Source organism: Lissotriton vulgaris, unplaced genomic scaffold, assembly GCF_964263255.1.
Source record: "Lissotriton vulgaris unplaced genomic scaffold, aLisVul1.2 SCAFFOLD_1673, whole genome shotgun sequence".
Classification (NCBI taxonomy): domain Eukaryota; kingdom Metazoa; phylum Chordata; class Amphibia; order Caudata; family Salamandridae; genus Lissotriton; species Lissotriton vulgaris.
The window spans coordinates 362,050-377,128 of NW_028241535.1; the positions used below are offsets into that span (position 1 = coordinate 362,050).

General features: G+C 40.8%; 20 non-coding genes across 20 annotated transcripts; 7 read left to right on the forward strand and 13 right to left on the reverse strand.

The window, feature by feature from the left end:
- Window positions 1-545: 545 nt before the first annotated feature.
- Window positions 546-627, reverse strand: TRNAS-GCU (transfer RNA serine (anticodon GCU)). Its single transcript has one exon. It is a non-coding gene; the product is annotated as a tRNA-Ser (tRNA).
- Window positions 628-916: 289 nt separating this feature from the next.
- TRNAI-UAU (transfer RNA isoleucine (anticodon UAU)) lies at window positions 917-1,011 on the forward strand. Its single transcript has 2 exons — window positions 917-954; window positions 976-1,011. It is a non-coding gene; the product is annotated as a tRNA-Ile (tRNA).
- Window positions 1,012-2,181: 1,170 nt separating this feature from the next.
- On the reverse strand, window positions 2,182-2,253 carry TRNAT-UGU (transfer RNA threonine (anticodon UGU)). The gene has a single exon. It is a non-coding gene; the product is annotated as a tRNA-Thr (tRNA).
- A 589-nt stretch (window positions 2,254-2,842) lies between these two features.
- TRNAS-GCU (transfer RNA serine (anticodon GCU)) lies at window positions 2,843-2,924 on the reverse strand. Its single transcript has one exon. It is a non-coding gene; the product is annotated as a tRNA-Ser (tRNA).
- A 289-nt stretch (window positions 2,925-3,213) lies between these two features.
- TRNAI-UAU (transfer RNA isoleucine (anticodon UAU)) lies at window positions 3,214-3,308 on the forward strand. Its single transcript has 2 exons — window positions 3,214-3,251; window positions 3,273-3,308. It is a non-coding gene; the product is annotated as a tRNA-Ile (tRNA).
- A 1,156-nt stretch (window positions 3,309-4,464) lies between these two features.
- TRNAT-UGU (transfer RNA threonine (anticodon UGU)) lies at window positions 4,465-4,536 on the reverse strand. Its single transcript has one exon. It is a non-coding gene; the product is annotated as a tRNA-Thr (tRNA).
- A 589-nt stretch (window positions 4,537-5,125) lies between these two features.
- On the reverse strand, window positions 5,126-5,207 carry TRNAS-GCU (transfer RNA serine (anticodon GCU)). Its single transcript has one exon. It is a non-coding gene; the product is annotated as a tRNA-Ser (tRNA).
- A 289-nt stretch (window positions 5,208-5,496) lies between these two features.
- TRNAI-UAU (transfer RNA isoleucine (anticodon UAU)) lies at window positions 5,497-5,591 on the forward strand. Its single transcript has 2 exons — window positions 5,497-5,534; window positions 5,556-5,591. It is a non-coding gene; the product is annotated as a tRNA-Ile (tRNA).
- Window positions 5,592-6,775: 1,184 nt separating this feature from the next.
- On the reverse strand, window positions 6,776-6,847 carry TRNAT-UGU (transfer RNA threonine (anticodon UGU)). Its single transcript has one exon. It is a non-coding gene; the product is annotated as a tRNA-Thr (tRNA).
- Window positions 6,848-7,436: 589 nt separating this feature from the next.
- TRNAS-GCU (transfer RNA serine (anticodon GCU)) lies at window positions 7,437-7,518 on the reverse strand. The gene has a single exon. It is a non-coding gene; the product is annotated as a tRNA-Ser (tRNA).
- Window positions 7,519-7,807: 289 nt separating this feature from the next.
- On the forward strand, window positions 7,808-7,902 carry TRNAI-UAU (transfer RNA isoleucine (anticodon UAU)). Its single transcript has 2 exons — window positions 7,808-7,845; window positions 7,867-7,902. It is a non-coding gene; the product is annotated as a tRNA-Ile (tRNA).
- A 1,156-nt stretch (window positions 7,903-9,058) lies between these two features.
- Window positions 9,059-9,130, reverse strand: TRNAT-UGU (transfer RNA threonine (anticodon UGU)). The gene has a single exon. It is a non-coding gene; the product is annotated as a tRNA-Thr (tRNA).
- Window positions 9,131-9,719: 589 nt separating this feature from the next.
- Window positions 9,720-9,801, reverse strand: TRNAS-GCU (transfer RNA serine (anticodon GCU)). The gene has a single exon. It is a non-coding gene; the product is annotated as a tRNA-Ser (tRNA).
- A 289-nt stretch (window positions 9,802-10,090) lies between these two features.
- On the forward strand, window positions 10,091-10,185 carry TRNAI-UAU (transfer RNA isoleucine (anticodon UAU)). Its single transcript has 2 exons — window positions 10,091-10,128; window positions 10,150-10,185. It is a non-coding gene; the product is annotated as a tRNA-Ile (tRNA).
- A 1,184-nt stretch (window positions 10,186-11,369) lies between these two features.
- TRNAT-UGU (transfer RNA threonine (anticodon UGU)) lies at window positions 11,370-11,441 on the reverse strand. Its single transcript has one exon. It is a non-coding gene; the product is annotated as a tRNA-Thr (tRNA).
- A 589-nt stretch (window positions 11,442-12,030) lies between these two features.
- TRNAS-GCU (transfer RNA serine (anticodon GCU)) lies at window positions 12,031-12,112 on the reverse strand. Its single transcript has one exon. It is a non-coding gene; the product is annotated as a tRNA-Ser (tRNA).
- Window positions 12,113-12,401: 289 nt separating this feature from the next.
- TRNAI-UAU (transfer RNA isoleucine (anticodon UAU)) lies at window positions 12,402-12,496 on the forward strand. Its single transcript has 2 exons — window positions 12,402-12,439; window positions 12,461-12,496. It is a non-coding gene; the product is annotated as a tRNA-Ile (tRNA).
- Window positions 12,497-13,652: 1,156 nt separating this feature from the next.
- TRNAT-UGU (transfer RNA threonine (anticodon UGU)) lies at window positions 13,653-13,724 on the reverse strand. The gene has a single exon. It is a non-coding gene; the product is annotated as a tRNA-Thr (tRNA).
- A 589-nt stretch (window positions 13,725-14,313) lies between these two features.
- On the reverse strand, window positions 14,314-14,395 carry TRNAS-GCU (transfer RNA serine (anticodon GCU)). The gene has a single exon. It is a non-coding gene; the product is annotated as a tRNA-Ser (tRNA).
- A 289-nt stretch (window positions 14,396-14,684) lies between these two features.
- On the forward strand, window positions 14,685-14,779 carry TRNAI-UAU (transfer RNA isoleucine (anticodon UAU)). The gene is made up of 2 exons: window positions 14,685-14,722; window positions 14,744-14,779. It is a non-coding gene; the product is annotated as a tRNA-Ile (tRNA).
- The last annotated feature ends 300 nt before the right edge of the window (window positions 14,780-15,079 follow it).

The following is a 15,079-nucleotide window of genomic DNA, read 5'->3' on the forward strand; positions in this document are numbered from 1 at the left end:
GTATGAAGATATCTATGATTTTGAGACTCTGTATGGAAATGCAGTTGCATTTGAATGTCTACATGCGTGCACAAATCGAAGAGCATGCTTAAGACACTTTTCTTGAAAGTAGGAAAAACTCCATTTTGATTTGAGAACATAAGAGTATTCACATTTATGACCATACTGAAAGCTCTAGTGAGTATGTCCGCAATCAGTGACAGATAGAGAACTCACTTATTAGAAGTGATCTGTCTCTGTGGGGCAGACAAATGTAAACACTCATACACTTAAGACGGCTGAAACTTTAGGAGTAAGAAATGCTTTCTTATCAGTCTATCTATCCAAACTGGTTGGAAGGCCAGGAGTGAGGAATAGGCAATCCTCTGGACACTTCATGAAAGATCTAATTTCAATTAAGCACAAAATACTTCCCTTTATTTGACATAAATGCCATAATGGAATAGTCAGTTGGGCCCTTCTAGTGGATTATGGCAGTGTCTTGAAAGAGAGTGTAATTGTACTACGAGACATGCTCACCTTCAAAAGAGTGTCTGATGGCTTTCCGACGAAGGTGGGATTCGAACCAACGCGTGCAGAGCACAATGGATTAGCAGTCCATCGCCTTAACCACTCGGCCACCTCGTCTGCCTTGTGGGCCTATATTTCATTTTTGGTGAAATTCTAACTATGTGCTAATTAAAAATAAGCATAAGTTTATCCTAGACTGTGTCAGAACGGCAAATGTATGGGGTGTTCAATAGACAGAGCACACGATATAGCAGAATTATCAAATCTATTCCATTTGGACTGTATTTTTAATAGTCATGATAACATGCTAGCATGTGAGTCGATCTTGCACAGTGAATAATGGAGCAGTGCAGTATCTACTTGGTTAGCACTAGATGGCTTAAATGGGGAGAAATGAAAACAGTGAGCTCCAGTGGCGCAATCGGTTAGCGCGCGGTACTTATACAGCAGTACTTGCACTGAGCCATGCCGAGGTTGTGAGTTCGAGCCTCACCTGGAGCAGTTGATTGGTTTTCATAAACCATTTCACTAAAAGTAAAGATTAGACTCAGAATAAAGACGGCTCTTGCTAGAGAGTCTTAACTTCTTTTCAGGATCTGCGTGTCCGACTCCTCCAGGTGCCAAATATCACATATCCTATGCGATGCTCCTTATAAACATTCAATGATGTACCATCTTGCATAGCATGCAAACACCACATCAGTGCATTTAAAAATACTTTTGTAGAATAATAAATATGATGAATACATTGTTGTCACGGGATAACCATAAACTGAGGAGCTGCAAACAGTGCTGTGTCAGCTACATACAATAAAATTTAACTCAAAGAAATATCAAAAGAAGAGCATCATCATATTAAAGTTTCTAGTCAACATAAGAGTTGCACCATAGCAGCTTATGGTGCTTTCTGCTCAGATTGTGCCTCCAATCCCACATTGACTTTTTTAGTTCTTTGCAATTTTAAAAAACAATTCCTGCTCAAAGCTAGCTTTTCAAAACCATTCAACCTATTACATTTATTTCTCTAACCTGTGAATGTGGTCCATGTTCTCTTTTCCTCATTCCCATCATGATACTCCCTTTCCGGAAACCAAGTTCACTTCTTTATCCAGCCCACCCATCCAAGGTCACCAAATCTATGAAGCAATTCTGCTTTTTCTCACATTCTCTCCATGTACAAGATACCTTGTATCAATTGAATGGACAGCAGGAGAGGTGAATATTTATGGTTAGTGGGGGTGGGGTTTTGAAGATTAACCTCATTTGACTAAGAGCCGGGGTATCTGGGAGAAAAAGTATTTTAAGGGGGATGAAGTTCATATCTCCTTGGTGAAATTTCTAGAGCCTTATTTCATCCTTTCTGTGGATGCAGACTCAGTCGGAACAGACGTCCTAGTCCTCGCTCTGCCTTTCAAAGGAACTTTAAATATGCATGGCTTATTTGGCTTTGCCCGGCAGGGCTTGCCCGGCGGGGTGAGAATGGCGTTTGTCAGGCGTTCGTCAGGCGATCGGAAGGGGTGAGGCAATAGTTTATGGTTCAATGGTTTTCATGAAGTCTTCTTGATAAGATGAAAGATGGAAAGGGAAGCTTGTCAATAAGCAAACTTAAGACAAGGTGTGACTCCTTGAAAGAATGACTTGAAAACAACATACAGAAACACACATATAAAAAGGCCCTGATGAGGCTTGAACTCATGACCCCTGGTTTACAAGACCAGTGCTCTGCCACTGAGCTACAAGGATGGTCTGCCTGCAGTTTGTAAATCGCAACATGTATTCTTACTGCGGTATGAAGATATCTATGATTTTGAGACTCTGTATGGAAATGCAGTTGCATTTGAATGTCTACATGCGTGCACAAATCGAAGAGCATGCTTAAGACACTTTTCTTGAAAGTAGGAAAAACTCCATTTTGATTTGAGAACATAAGAGTATTCACATTTATGACCATACTGAAAGCTCTAGTGAGTATGTCCGCAATCAGTGACAGATAGAGAACTCACTTATTAGAAGTGATCTGTCTCTGTGGGGCAGACAAATGTAAACACTCATACACTTAAGACGGCTGAAACTTTAGGAGTAAGAAATGCTTTCTTATCAGTCTATCTATCCAAACTGGTTGGAAGGCCAGGAGTGAGGAATAGGCAATCCTCTGGACACTTCATGAAAGATCTAATTTCAATTAAGCACAAAATACTTCCCTTTATTTGACATAAATGCCATAATGGAATAGTCAGTTGGGCCCTTCTAGTGGATTATGGCAGTGTCTTGAAAGAGAGTGTAATTGTACTACGAGACATGCTCACCTTCAAAAGAGTGTCTGATGGCTTTCCGACGAAGGTGGGATTCGAACCAACGCGTGCAGAGCACAATGGATTAGCAGTCCATCGCCTTAACCACTCGGCCACCTCGTCTGCCTTGTGGGCCTATATTTCATTTTTGGTGAAATTCTAACTATGTGCTAATTAAAAATAAGCATAAGTTTATCCTAGACTGTGTCAGAACGGCAAATGTATGGGGTGTTCAATAGACAGAGCACACGATATAGCAGAATTATCAAATCTATTCCATTTGGACTGTATTTTTAATAGTCATGATAACATGCTAGCATGTGAGTCGATCTTGCACAGTGAATAATGGAGCAGTGCAGTATCTACTTGGTTAGCACTAGATGGCTTAAATGGGGAGAAATGAAAACAGTGAGCTCCAGTGGCGCAATCGGTTAGCGCGCGGTACTTATACAGCAGTACTTGCACTGAGCCATGCCGAGGTTGTGAGTTCGAGCCTCACCTGGAGCAGTTGATTGGTTTTCATAAACCATTTCACTAAAAGTAAAGATTAGACTCAGAATAAAGACGGCTCTTGCTAGAGAGTCTTAACTTCTTTTCAGGATCTGCGTGTCCGACTCCTCCAGGTGCCAAATATCACATATCCTATGCGATGCTCCTTATAAACATTCAATGATGTACCATCTTGCATAGCATGCAAACACCACATCAGTGCATTTAAAAATACTTTTGTAGAATAATAAATATGATGAATACATTGTTGTCACGGGATAACCATAAACTGAGGAGCTGCAAACAGTGCTGTGTCAGCTACATACAATAAAATTTAACTCAAAGAAATATCAAAAGAAGAGCATCATCATATTAAAGTTTCTAGTCAACATAAGAGTTGCACCATAGCAGCTTATGGTGCTTTCTGCTCAGATTGTGCCTCCAATCCCACATTGACTTTTTTAGTTCTTTGCAATTTTAAAAAACAATTCCTGCTCAAAGCTAGCTTTTCAAAACCATTCAACCTATTACATTTATTTCTCTAACCTGTGAATGTGGTCCATGTTCTCTTTTCCTCATTCCCATCATGATACTCCCTTTCCGGAAACCAAGTTCACTTCTTTATCCAGCCCACCCATCCAAGGTCACCAAATCTATGAAGCAATTCTGCTTTTTCTCACATTCTCTCCATGTACAAGATACCTTGTATCAATTGAATGGACAGCAGGAGAGGTGAATATTTATGGTTAGTGGGGGTGGGGTTTTGAAGATTAACCTCATTTGACTAAGAGCCGGGGTATCTGGGAGAAAAAGTATTTTAAGGGGGATGAAGTTCATATCTCCTTGGTGAAATTTCTAGAGCCTTATTTCATCCTTTCTGTGGATGCAGACTCAGTCGGAACAGACGTCCTAGTCCTCGCTCTGCCTTTCAAAGGAACTTTAAATATGCATGGCTTATTTGGCTTTGCCCGGCGGGGTGAGAATGGCGTTTGTCAGGCGTTCGTCAGGCGATCGGAAGGGGTGAGGCAATAGTTTATGGTTCAATGGTTTTCATGAAGTCTTCTTGATAAGATGAAAGATGGAAAGGGAAGCTTGTCAATAAGCAAACTTAAGACAAGGTGTGACTCCTAGAAAGAATGACTTGAAAACAACATACAGAAACACACATATAAAAAGGCCCTGATGAGGCTTGAACTCATGACCCCTGGTTTACAAGACCAGTGCTCTGCCACTGTGCTACAAGGCCGGTCTGCTTGCAGTTTGTAAATCGCAACATGTATTCTTACTGCGGTATGAAGATATCTATGATTTTGAGACTCTGTATGGAAATGCAGTTGCATTTGAATGTCTACATGCGTGCACAAATCGAAGAGCATGCTTAAGACACTTTTCTTGAAAGTAGGAAAAACTCCATTTTGATTTGAGAACATAAGAGTATTCACATTTATGACCATACTGAAAGCTCTAGTGAGTATGTCCGCAATCAGTGACAGATAGAGAACTCACTTATTAGAAGTGATCTGTCTCTGTGGGGCAGACAAATGTAAACACTCATACACTTGAGACGGCTGAAACTTTAGGAGTAAGAAATGCTTTCTTATCAGTCTATCTATTTAAACTGGTTGGAAGGCCAGGAGTGAGGAATAGGCAATCCTCTGGACACTTCATGAAAGATCTAATTTCAATTAAGCACAAAATACTTCCCTTTATTTGACATAAATGCCATAATGGAATAGTCAGTTGGGCCCTTCTAGTGGATTATGGCAGTGTCTTGAAAGAGAGTGTAATTGTACTACGAGACATGCTCACCTTCAAAAGAGTGTCTGATGGCTTTCCGACGAAGGTGGGATTCGAACCCACGCGTGCAGAGCACAATGGATTAGCAGTCCATCGCCTTAACCACTCGGCCACCTCGTCTGCCTTAGGGGCCTATATTTCATTTTTGGTAAAAGTTTAACTATGTGCTAATTAAAAATAAGCATAAGTTTATCCTAGACTGTGTCAGAACGGCAAATGTATGGGGTGTTCAATAGACAGAGCACACGATATAGCAGAATTATCAAATCTATTCCATTTGGACTGTATTTTTATTGGTCATGATAACATGCTAGCATTTGAGTCGATCTTGCACAGTGAATAATGGAGCAGTGCAGTATCTACTTGGTTAGCACTAGATGGCTCAAATGGGGAGAAGTGAAAACAGTGAGCTCCAGTGGCGCAATCGGTTAGCGCGCGGTACTTATACAGCAGTACTTGCACTGAGCCATGCCGAGGTTGTGAGTTCGAGCCTCACCTGGAGCAGTTGATTGGTTTTCATAAACCATTTCACTAAAAGTAAAGATTAGACTCAGAATAAAGACGGCTCTTGCTAGAGAGTCTTAACTTCTTTTCAGGATCTGCGTGTCCGACTCCTCCAGGTGCCAAATATCACATATCCTATGCGATGCTCCTTATAAACATTCAATGATGTACCATCTTGCATAGCATGCAAACACCACATCAGTGCATTTAAAAATACTTTTGTAGAATAATAAATATGATGAATACATTGTTGTCACGGGATAACCATAAACTGAGGAGCTGCAAACAGTGCTGTGTCAGCTACATACAATAAAATTTAACTCAAAGAAATATCAAAAGAAGAGCATCATCATATTAAAGTTTCTAGTCAACATAAGAGTTGCACCATAGCAGCTTATGGTGCTTTCTGCTCAGATTGTGCCTCCAATCCCACATTGACTTTTTTAGTTCTTTGCAATTTTAAAAAACAATTCCTGCTCAAAGCTAGCTTTTCAAAACCATTCAACCTATTACATTTATTTCTCTAACCTGTGAATGTGGTCCATGTTCTCTTTTCCTCATTCCCATCATGATACTCCCTTTCCAGAATCCAAGTTCACTTCTTTATCCAGCCCACCCATCCAAGGTCACCAAATCTATGAAGCAATTCTGCTTTTTCTCACATTCTCTCCATGTACAAGATACCTTGTATCAATTGAATGGACAGCAGGAGAGGTGAATATTTATGGTTAGTGGGGGTGGGGTTTTGAAGATTAACCTCATTTGACTAAGAGCCGGGGTATCTGGGAGAAAAAGTATTTTAAGGGGGATGAAGTTCATATCTCCTTGGTGAAATTTCTAGAGCCTTATTTCATCCTTTCTGTGGATGCAGACTCAGTCGGAACAGACGTCCTAGTCCTCGCTCTGCCTTTCAAAGGAACTTTAAATATGCATGGCTTATTTGGCTTTGCCCGGCGGGGCTTGCCCGGCGGGGCTTGCCCGGCGGGGTGAGAATGGCGTTTGTCAGGCGTTCGTCAGGCGATCGGAAGGGGTGAGGCAATAGTTTATGGTTCAATGGTTTTCATGAAGTCTTCTTGATAAGATGAAAGATGGAAAGGGAAGCTTGTCAATAAGCAAACTTAAGACAAGGTGTGACTCCTAGAAAGAATGACTTGAAAACAACATACAGAAACACACATATAAAAAGGCCCTGATGAGGCTTGAACTCATGACCCCTGGTTTACAAGACCAGTGCTCTGCCACTGAGCTACAAGGATGGTCTGCCTGCAGTTTGTAAATCGCAACATGTATTCTTACTGCGGTATGAAGATATCTATGATTTTGAGACTCTGTATGGAAATGCAGTTGCATTTGAATGTCTACATGCGTGCACAAATCGAAGAGCATGCTTAAGACACTTTTCTTGAAAGTAGGAAAAACTCCATTTTGATTTGAGAACATAAGAGTATTCACATTTATGACCATACTGAAAGCTCTAGTGAGTATGTCCGCAATCAGTGACAGATAGAGAACTCACTTATTAGAAGTGATCTGTCTCTGTGGGGCAGACAAATGTAAACACTCATACACTTAAGACGGCTGAAACTTTAGGAGTAAGAAATGCTTTCTTATCAGTCTATCTATCCAAACTGGTTGGAAGGCCAGGAGTGAGGAATAGGCAATCCTCTGGACACTTCATGAAAGATCTAATTTCAATTAAGCACAAAATACTTCCCTTTATTTGACATAAATGCCATAATGGAATAGTCAGTTGGGCCCTTCTAGTGGATTATGGCAGTGTCTTGAAAGAGAGTGTAATTGTACTACGAGACATGCTCACCTTCAAAAGAGTGTCTGATGGCTTTCCGACGAAGGTGGGATTCGAACCAACGCGTGCAGAGCACAATGGATTAGCAGTCCATCGCCTTAACCACTCGGCCACCTCGTCTGCCTTGTGGGCCTATATTTCATTTTTGGTGAAATTCTAACTATGTGCTAATTAAAAATAAGCATAAGTTTATCCTAGACTGTGTCAGAACGGCAAATGTATGGGGTGTTCAATAGACAGAGCACACGATATAGCAGAATTATCAAATCTATTCCATTTGGACTGTATTTTTAATAGTCATGATAACATGCTAGCATGTGAGTCGATCTTGCACAGTGAATAATGGAGCAGTGCAGTATCTACTTGGTTAGCACTAGATGGCTTAAATGGGGAGAAATGAAAACAGTGAGCTCCAGTGGCGCAATCGGTTAGCGCGCGGTACTTATACAGCAGTACTTGCACTGAGCCATGCCGAGGTTGTGAGTTCGAGCCTCACCTGGAGCAGTTGATTGGTTTTCATAAACCATTTCACTAAAAGTAAAGATTAGACTCAGAATAAAGACGGCTCTTGCTAGAGAGTCTTAACTTCTTTTCAGGATCTGCGTGTCCGACTCCTCCAGGTGCCAAATATCACATATCCTATGCGATGCTCCTTATAAACATTCAATGATGTACCATCTTGCATAGCATGCAAACACCACATCAGTGCATTTAAAAATACTTTTGTAGAATAATAAATATGATGAATACATTGTTGTCACGGGATAACCATAAACTGAGGAGCTGCAAACAGTGCTGTGTCAGCTACATACAATAAAATTTAACTCAAAGAAATATCAAAAGAAGAGCATCATCATATTAAAGTTTCTAGTCAACATAAGAGTTGCACCATAGCAGCTTATGGTGCTTTCTGCTCAGATTGTGCCTCCAATCCCACATTGACTTTTTTAGTTCTTTGCAATTTTAAAAAACAATTCCTGCTCAAAGCTAGCTTTTCAAAACCATTCAACCTATTACATTTATTTCTCTAACCTGTGAATGTGGTCCATGTTCTCTTTTCCTCATTCCCATCATGATACTCCCTTTCCGGAAACCAAGTTCACTTCTTTATCCAGCCCACCCATCCAAGGTCACCAAATCTATGAAGCAATTCTGCTTTTTCTCACATTCTCTCCATGTACAAGATACCTTGTATCAATTGAATGGACAGCAGGAGAGGTGAATATTTATGGTTAGTGGGGGTGGGGTTTTGAAGATTAACCTCATTTGACTAAGAGCCGGGGTATCTGGGAGAAAAAGTATTTTAAGGGGGATGAAGTTCATATCTCCTTGGTGAAATTTCTAGAGCCTTATTTCATCCTTTCTGTGGATGCAGACTCAGTCGGAACAGACGTCCTAGTCCTCGCTCTGCCTTTCAAAGGAACTTTAAATATGCATGGCTTATTTGGCTTTGCCCGGCGGGGTGAGAATGGCGTTTGTCAGGCGTTCGTCAGGCGATCGGAAGGGGTGAGGCAATAGTTTATGGTTCAATGGTTTTCATGAAGTCTTCTTGATAAGATGAAAGATGGAAAGGGAAGCTTGTCAATAAGCAAACTTAAGACAAGGTGTGACTCCTAGAAAGAATGACTTGAAAACAACATACAGAAACACACATATAAAAAGGCCCTGATGAGGCTTGAACTCATGACCCCTGGTTTACAAGACCAGTGCTCTGCCACTGTGCTACAAGGCCGGTCTGCTTGCAGTTTGTAAATCGCAACATGTATTCTTACTGCGGTATGAAGATATCTATGATTTTGAGACTCTGTATGGAAATGCAGTTGCATTTGAATGTCTACATGCGTGCACAAATCGAAGAGCATGCTTAAGACACTTTTCTTGAAAGTAGGAAAAACTCCATTTTGATTTGAGAACATAAGAGTATTCACATTTATGACCATACTGAAAGCTCTAGTGAGTATGTCCGCAATCAGTGACAGATAGAGAACTCACTTATTAGAAGTGATCTGTCTCTGTGGGGCAGACAAATGTAAACACTCATACACTTGAGACGGCTGAAACTTTAGGAGTAAGAAATGCTTTCTTATCAGTCTATCTATTTAAACTGGTTGGAAGGCCAGGAGTGAGGAATAGGCAATCCTCTGGACACTTCATGAAAGATCTAATTTCAATTAAGCACAAAATACTTCCCTTTATTTGACATAAATGCCATAATGGAATAGTCAGTTGGGCCCTTCTAGTGGATTATGGCAGTGTCTTGAAAGAGAGTGTAATTGTACTACGAGACATGCTCACCTTCAAAAGAGTGTCTGATGGCTTTCCGACGAAGGTGGGATTCGAACCCACGCGTGCAGAGCACAATGGATTAGCAGTCCATCGCCTTAACCACTCGGCCACCTCGTCTGCCTTAGGGGCCTATATTTCATTTTTGGTAAAAGTTTAACTATGTGCTAATTAAAAATAAGCATAAGTTTATCCTAGACTGTGTCAGAACGGCAAATGTATGGGGTGTTCAATAGACAGAGCACACGATATAGCAGAATTATCAAATCTATTCCATTTGGACTGTATTTTTATTGGTCATGATAACATGCTAGCATTTGAGTCGATCTTGCACAGTGAATAATGGAGCAGTGCAGTATCTACTTGGTTAGCACTAGATGGCTCAAATGGGGAGAAGTGAAAACAGTGAGCTCCAGTGGCGCAATCGGTTAGCGCGCGGTACTTATACAGCAGTACTTGCACTGAGCCATGCCGAGGTTGTGAGTTCGAGCCTCACCTGGAGCAGTTGATTGGTTTTCATAAACCATTTCACTAAAAGTAAAGATTAGACTCAGAATAAAGACGGCTCTTGCTAGAGAGTCTTAACTTCTTTTCAGGATCTGCGTGTCCGACTCCTCCAGGTGCCAAATATCACATATCCTATGCGATGCTCCTTATAAACATTCAATGATGTACCATCTTGCATAGCATGCAAACACCACATCAGTGCATTTAAAAATACTTTTGTAGAATAATAAATATGATGAATACATTGTTGTCACGGGATAACCATAAACTGAGGAGCTGCAAACAGTGCTGTGTCAGCTACATACAATAAAATTTAACTCAAAGAAATATCAAAAGAAGAGCATCATCATATTAAAGTTTCTAGTCAACATAAGAGTTGCACCATAGCAGCTTATGGTGCTTTCTGCTCAGATTGTGCCTCCAATCCCACATTGACTTTTTTAGTTCTTTGCAATTTTAAAAAACAATTCCTGCTCAAAGCTAGCTTTTCAAAACCATTCAACCTATTACATTTATTTCTCTAACCTGTGAATGTGGTCCATGTTCTCTTTTCCTCATTCCCATCATGATACTCCCTTTCCAGAATCCAAGTTCACTTCTTTATCCAGCCCACCCATCCAAGGTCACCAAATCTATGAAGCAATTCTGCTTTTTCTCACATTCTCTCCATGTACAAGATACCTTGTATCAATTGAATGGACAGCAGGAGAGGTGAATATTTATGGTTAGTGGGGGTGGGGTTTTGAAGATTAACCTCATTTGACTAAGAGCCGGGGTATCTGGGAGAAAAAGTATTTTAAGGGGGATGAAGTTCATATCTCCTTGGTGAAATTTCTAGAGCCTTATTTCATCCTTTCTGTGGATGCAGACTCAGTCGGAACAGACGTCCTAGTCCTCGCTCTGCCTTTCAAAGGAACTTTAAATATGCATGGCTTATTTGGCTTTGCCCGGCGGGGCTTGCCCGGCGGGGCTTGCCCGGCGGGGTGAGAATGGCGTTTGTCAGGCGTTCGTCAGGCGATCGGAAGGGGTGAGGCAATAGTTTATGGTTCAATGGTTTTCATGAAGTCTTCTTGATAAGATGAAAGATGGAAAGGGAAGCTTGTCAATAAGCAAACTTAAGACAAGGTGTGACTCCTAGAAAGAATGACTTGAAAACAACATACAGAAACACACATATAAAAAGGCCCTGATGAGGCTTGAACTCATGACCCCTGGTTTACAAGACCAGTGCTCTGCCACTGAGCTACAAGGATGGTCTGCCTGCAGTTTGTAAATCGCAACATGTATTCTTACTGCGGTATGAAGATATCTATGATTTTGAGACTCTGTATGGAAATGCAGTTGCATTTGAATGTCTACATGCGTGCACAAATCGAAGAGCATGCTTAAGACACTTTTCTTGAAAGTAGGAAAAACTCCATTTTGATTTGAGAACATAAGAGTATTCACATTTATGACCATACTGAAAGCTCTAGTGAGTATGTCCGCAATCAGTGACAGATAGAGAACTCACTTATTAGAAGTGATCTGTCTCTGTGGGGCAGACAAATGTAAACACTCATACACTTAAGACGGCTGAAACTTTAGGAGTAAGAAATGCTTTCTTATCAGTCTATCTATCCAAACTGGTTGGAAGGCCAGGAGTGAGGAATAGGCAATCCTCTGGACACTTCATGAAAGATCTAATTTCAATTAAGCACAAAATACTTCCCTTTATTTGACATAAATGCCATAATGGAATAGTCAGTTGGGCCCTTCTAGTGGATTATGGCAGTGTCTTGAAAGAGAGTGTAATTGTACTACGAGACATGCTCACCTTCAAAAGAGTGTCTGATGGCTTTCCGACGAAGGTGGGATTCGAACCAACGCGTGCAGAGCACAATGGATTAGCAGTCCATCGCCTTAACCACTCGGCCACCTCGTCTGCCTTGTGGGCCTATATTTCATTTTTGGTGAAATTCTAACTATGTGCTAATTAAAAATAAGCATAAGTTTATCCTAGACTGTGTCAGAACGGCAAATGTATGGGGTGTTCAATAGACAGAGCACACGATATAGCAGAATTATCAAATCTATTCCATTTGGACTGTATTTTTAATAGTCATGATAACATGCTAGCATGTGAGTCGATCTTGCACAGTGAATAATGGAGCAGTGCAGTATCTACTTGGTTAGCACTAGATGGCTTAAATGGGGAGAAATGAAAACAGTGAGCTCCAGTGGCGCAATCGGTTAGTGCGCGGTACTTATACAGCAGTACTTGCACTGAGCCATGCCGAGGTTGTGAGTTCGAGCCTCACCTGGAGCAGTTGATTGGTTTTCATAAACCATTTCACTAAAAGTAAAGATTAGACTCAGAATAAAGACGGCTCTTGCTAGAGAGTCTTAACTTCTTTTCAGGATCTGCGTGTCCGACTCCTCCAGGTGCCAAATATCACATATCCTATGCGATGCTCCTTATAAACATTCAATGATGTACCATCTTGCATAGCATGCAAACACCACATCAGTGCATTTAAAAATACTTTTGTAGAATAATAAATATGATGAATACATTGTTGTCACGGGATAACCATAAACTGAGGAGCTGCAAACAGTGCTGTGTCAGCTACATACAATAAAATTTAACTCAAAGAAATATCAAAAGAAGAGCATCATCATATTAAAGTTTCTAGTCAACATAAGAGTTGCACCATAGCAGCTTATGGTGCTTTCTGCTCAGATTGTGCCTCCAATCCCACATTGACTTTTTTAGTTCTTTGCAATTTTAAAAAACAATTCCTGCTCAAAGCTAGCTTTTCAAAACCATTCAACCTATTACATTTATTTCTCTAACCTGTGAATGTGGTCCATGTTCTCTTTTCCTCATTCCCATCATGATACTCCCTTTCCGGAAACCAAGTTCACTTCTTTATCCAGCCCACCCATCCAAGGTCACCAAATCTATGAAGCAATTCTGCTTTTTCTCACATTCTCTCCATGTACAAGATACCTTGTATCAATTGAATGGACAGCAGGAGAGGTGAATATTTATGGTTAGTGGGGGTGGGGTTTTGAAGATTAACCTCATTTGACTAAGAGCCGGGGTATCTGGGAGAAAAAGTATTTTAAGGGGGATGAAGTTCATATCTCCTTGGTGAAATTTCTAGAGCCTTATTTCATCCTTTCTGTGGATGCAGACTCAGTCGGAACAGACGTCCTAGTCCTCGCTCTGCCTTTCAAAGGAACTTTAAATATGCATGGCTTATTTGGCTTTGCCCGGCGGGGTGAGAATGGCGTTTGTCAGGCGTTCGTCAGGCGATCGGAAGGGGTGAGGCAATAGTTTATGGTTCAATGGTTTTCATGAAGTCTTCTTGATAAGATGAAAGATGGAAAGGGAAGCTTGTCAATAAGCAAACTTAAGACAAGGTGTGACTCCTAGAAAGAATGACTTGAAAACAACATACAGAAACACACATATAAAAAGGCCCTGATGAGGCTTGAACTCATGACCCCTGGTTTACAAGACCAGTGCTCTGCCACTGTGCTACAAGGCCGGTCTGCTTGCAGTTTGTAAATCGCAACATGTATTCTTACTGCGGTATGAAGATATCTATGATTTTGAGACTCTGTATGGAAATGCAGTTGCATTTGAATGTCTACATGCGTGCACAAATCGAAGAGCATGCTTAAGACACTTTTCTTGAAAGTAGGAAAAACTCCATTTTGATTTGAGAACATAAGAGTATTCACATTTATGACCATACTGAAAGCTCTAGTGAGTATGTCCGCAATCAGTGACAGATAGAGAACTCACTTATTAGAAGTGATCTGTCTCTGTGGGGCAGACAAATGTAAACACTCATACACTTGAGACGGCTGAAACTTTAGGAGTAAGAAATGCTTTCTTATCAGTCTATCTATTTAAACTGGTTGGAAGGCCAGGAGTGAGGAATAGGCAATCCTCTGGACACTTCATGAAAGATCTAATTTCAATTAAGCACAAAATACTTCCCTTTATTTGACATAAATGCCATAATGGAATAGTCAGTTGGGCCCTTCTAGTGGATTATGGCAGTGTCTTGAAAGAGAGTGTAATTGTACTACGAGACATGCTCACCTTCAAAAGAGTGTCTGATGGCTTTCTGACGAAGGTGGGATTCGAACCCACGCGTGCAGAGCACAATGGATTAGCAGTCCATCGCCTTAACCACTCGGCCACCTCGTCTGCCTTAGGGGCCTATATTTCATTTTTGGTAAAAGTTTAACTATGTGCTAATTAAAAATAAGCATAAGTTTATCCTAGACTGTGTCAGAACGGCAAATGTATGGGGTGTTCAATAGACAGAGCACACGATATAGCAGAATTATCAAATCTATTCCATTTGGACTGTATTTTTATTGGTCATGATAACATGCTAGCATTTGAGTCGATCTTGCACAGTGAATAATGGAGCAGTGCAGTATCTACTTGGTTAGCACTAGATGGCTCAAATGGGGAGAAGTGAAAACAGTGAGCTCCAGTGGCGCAATCGGTTAGCGCGCGGTACTTATACAGCAGTACTTGCACTGAGCCATGCCGAGGTTGTGAGTTCGAGCCTCACCTGGAGCAGTTGATTGGTTTTCATAAACCATTTCACTAAAAGTAAAGATTAGACTCAGAATAAAGACGGCTCTTGCTAGAGAGTCTTAACTTCTTTTCAGGATCTGCGTGTCCGACTCCTCCAGGTGCCAAATATCACATATCCTATGCGATGCTCCTTATAAACATTCAATGATGTACCATCTTGCATAGCATGCAAACACCACATCAGTGCATTTAAAAATACTTTTGTAGAATAATAAATATGATGAATACATTGTTGTCACGGGATAACCATAAACTGAGGAGCTGCAAACAGTGCTGTGTCAG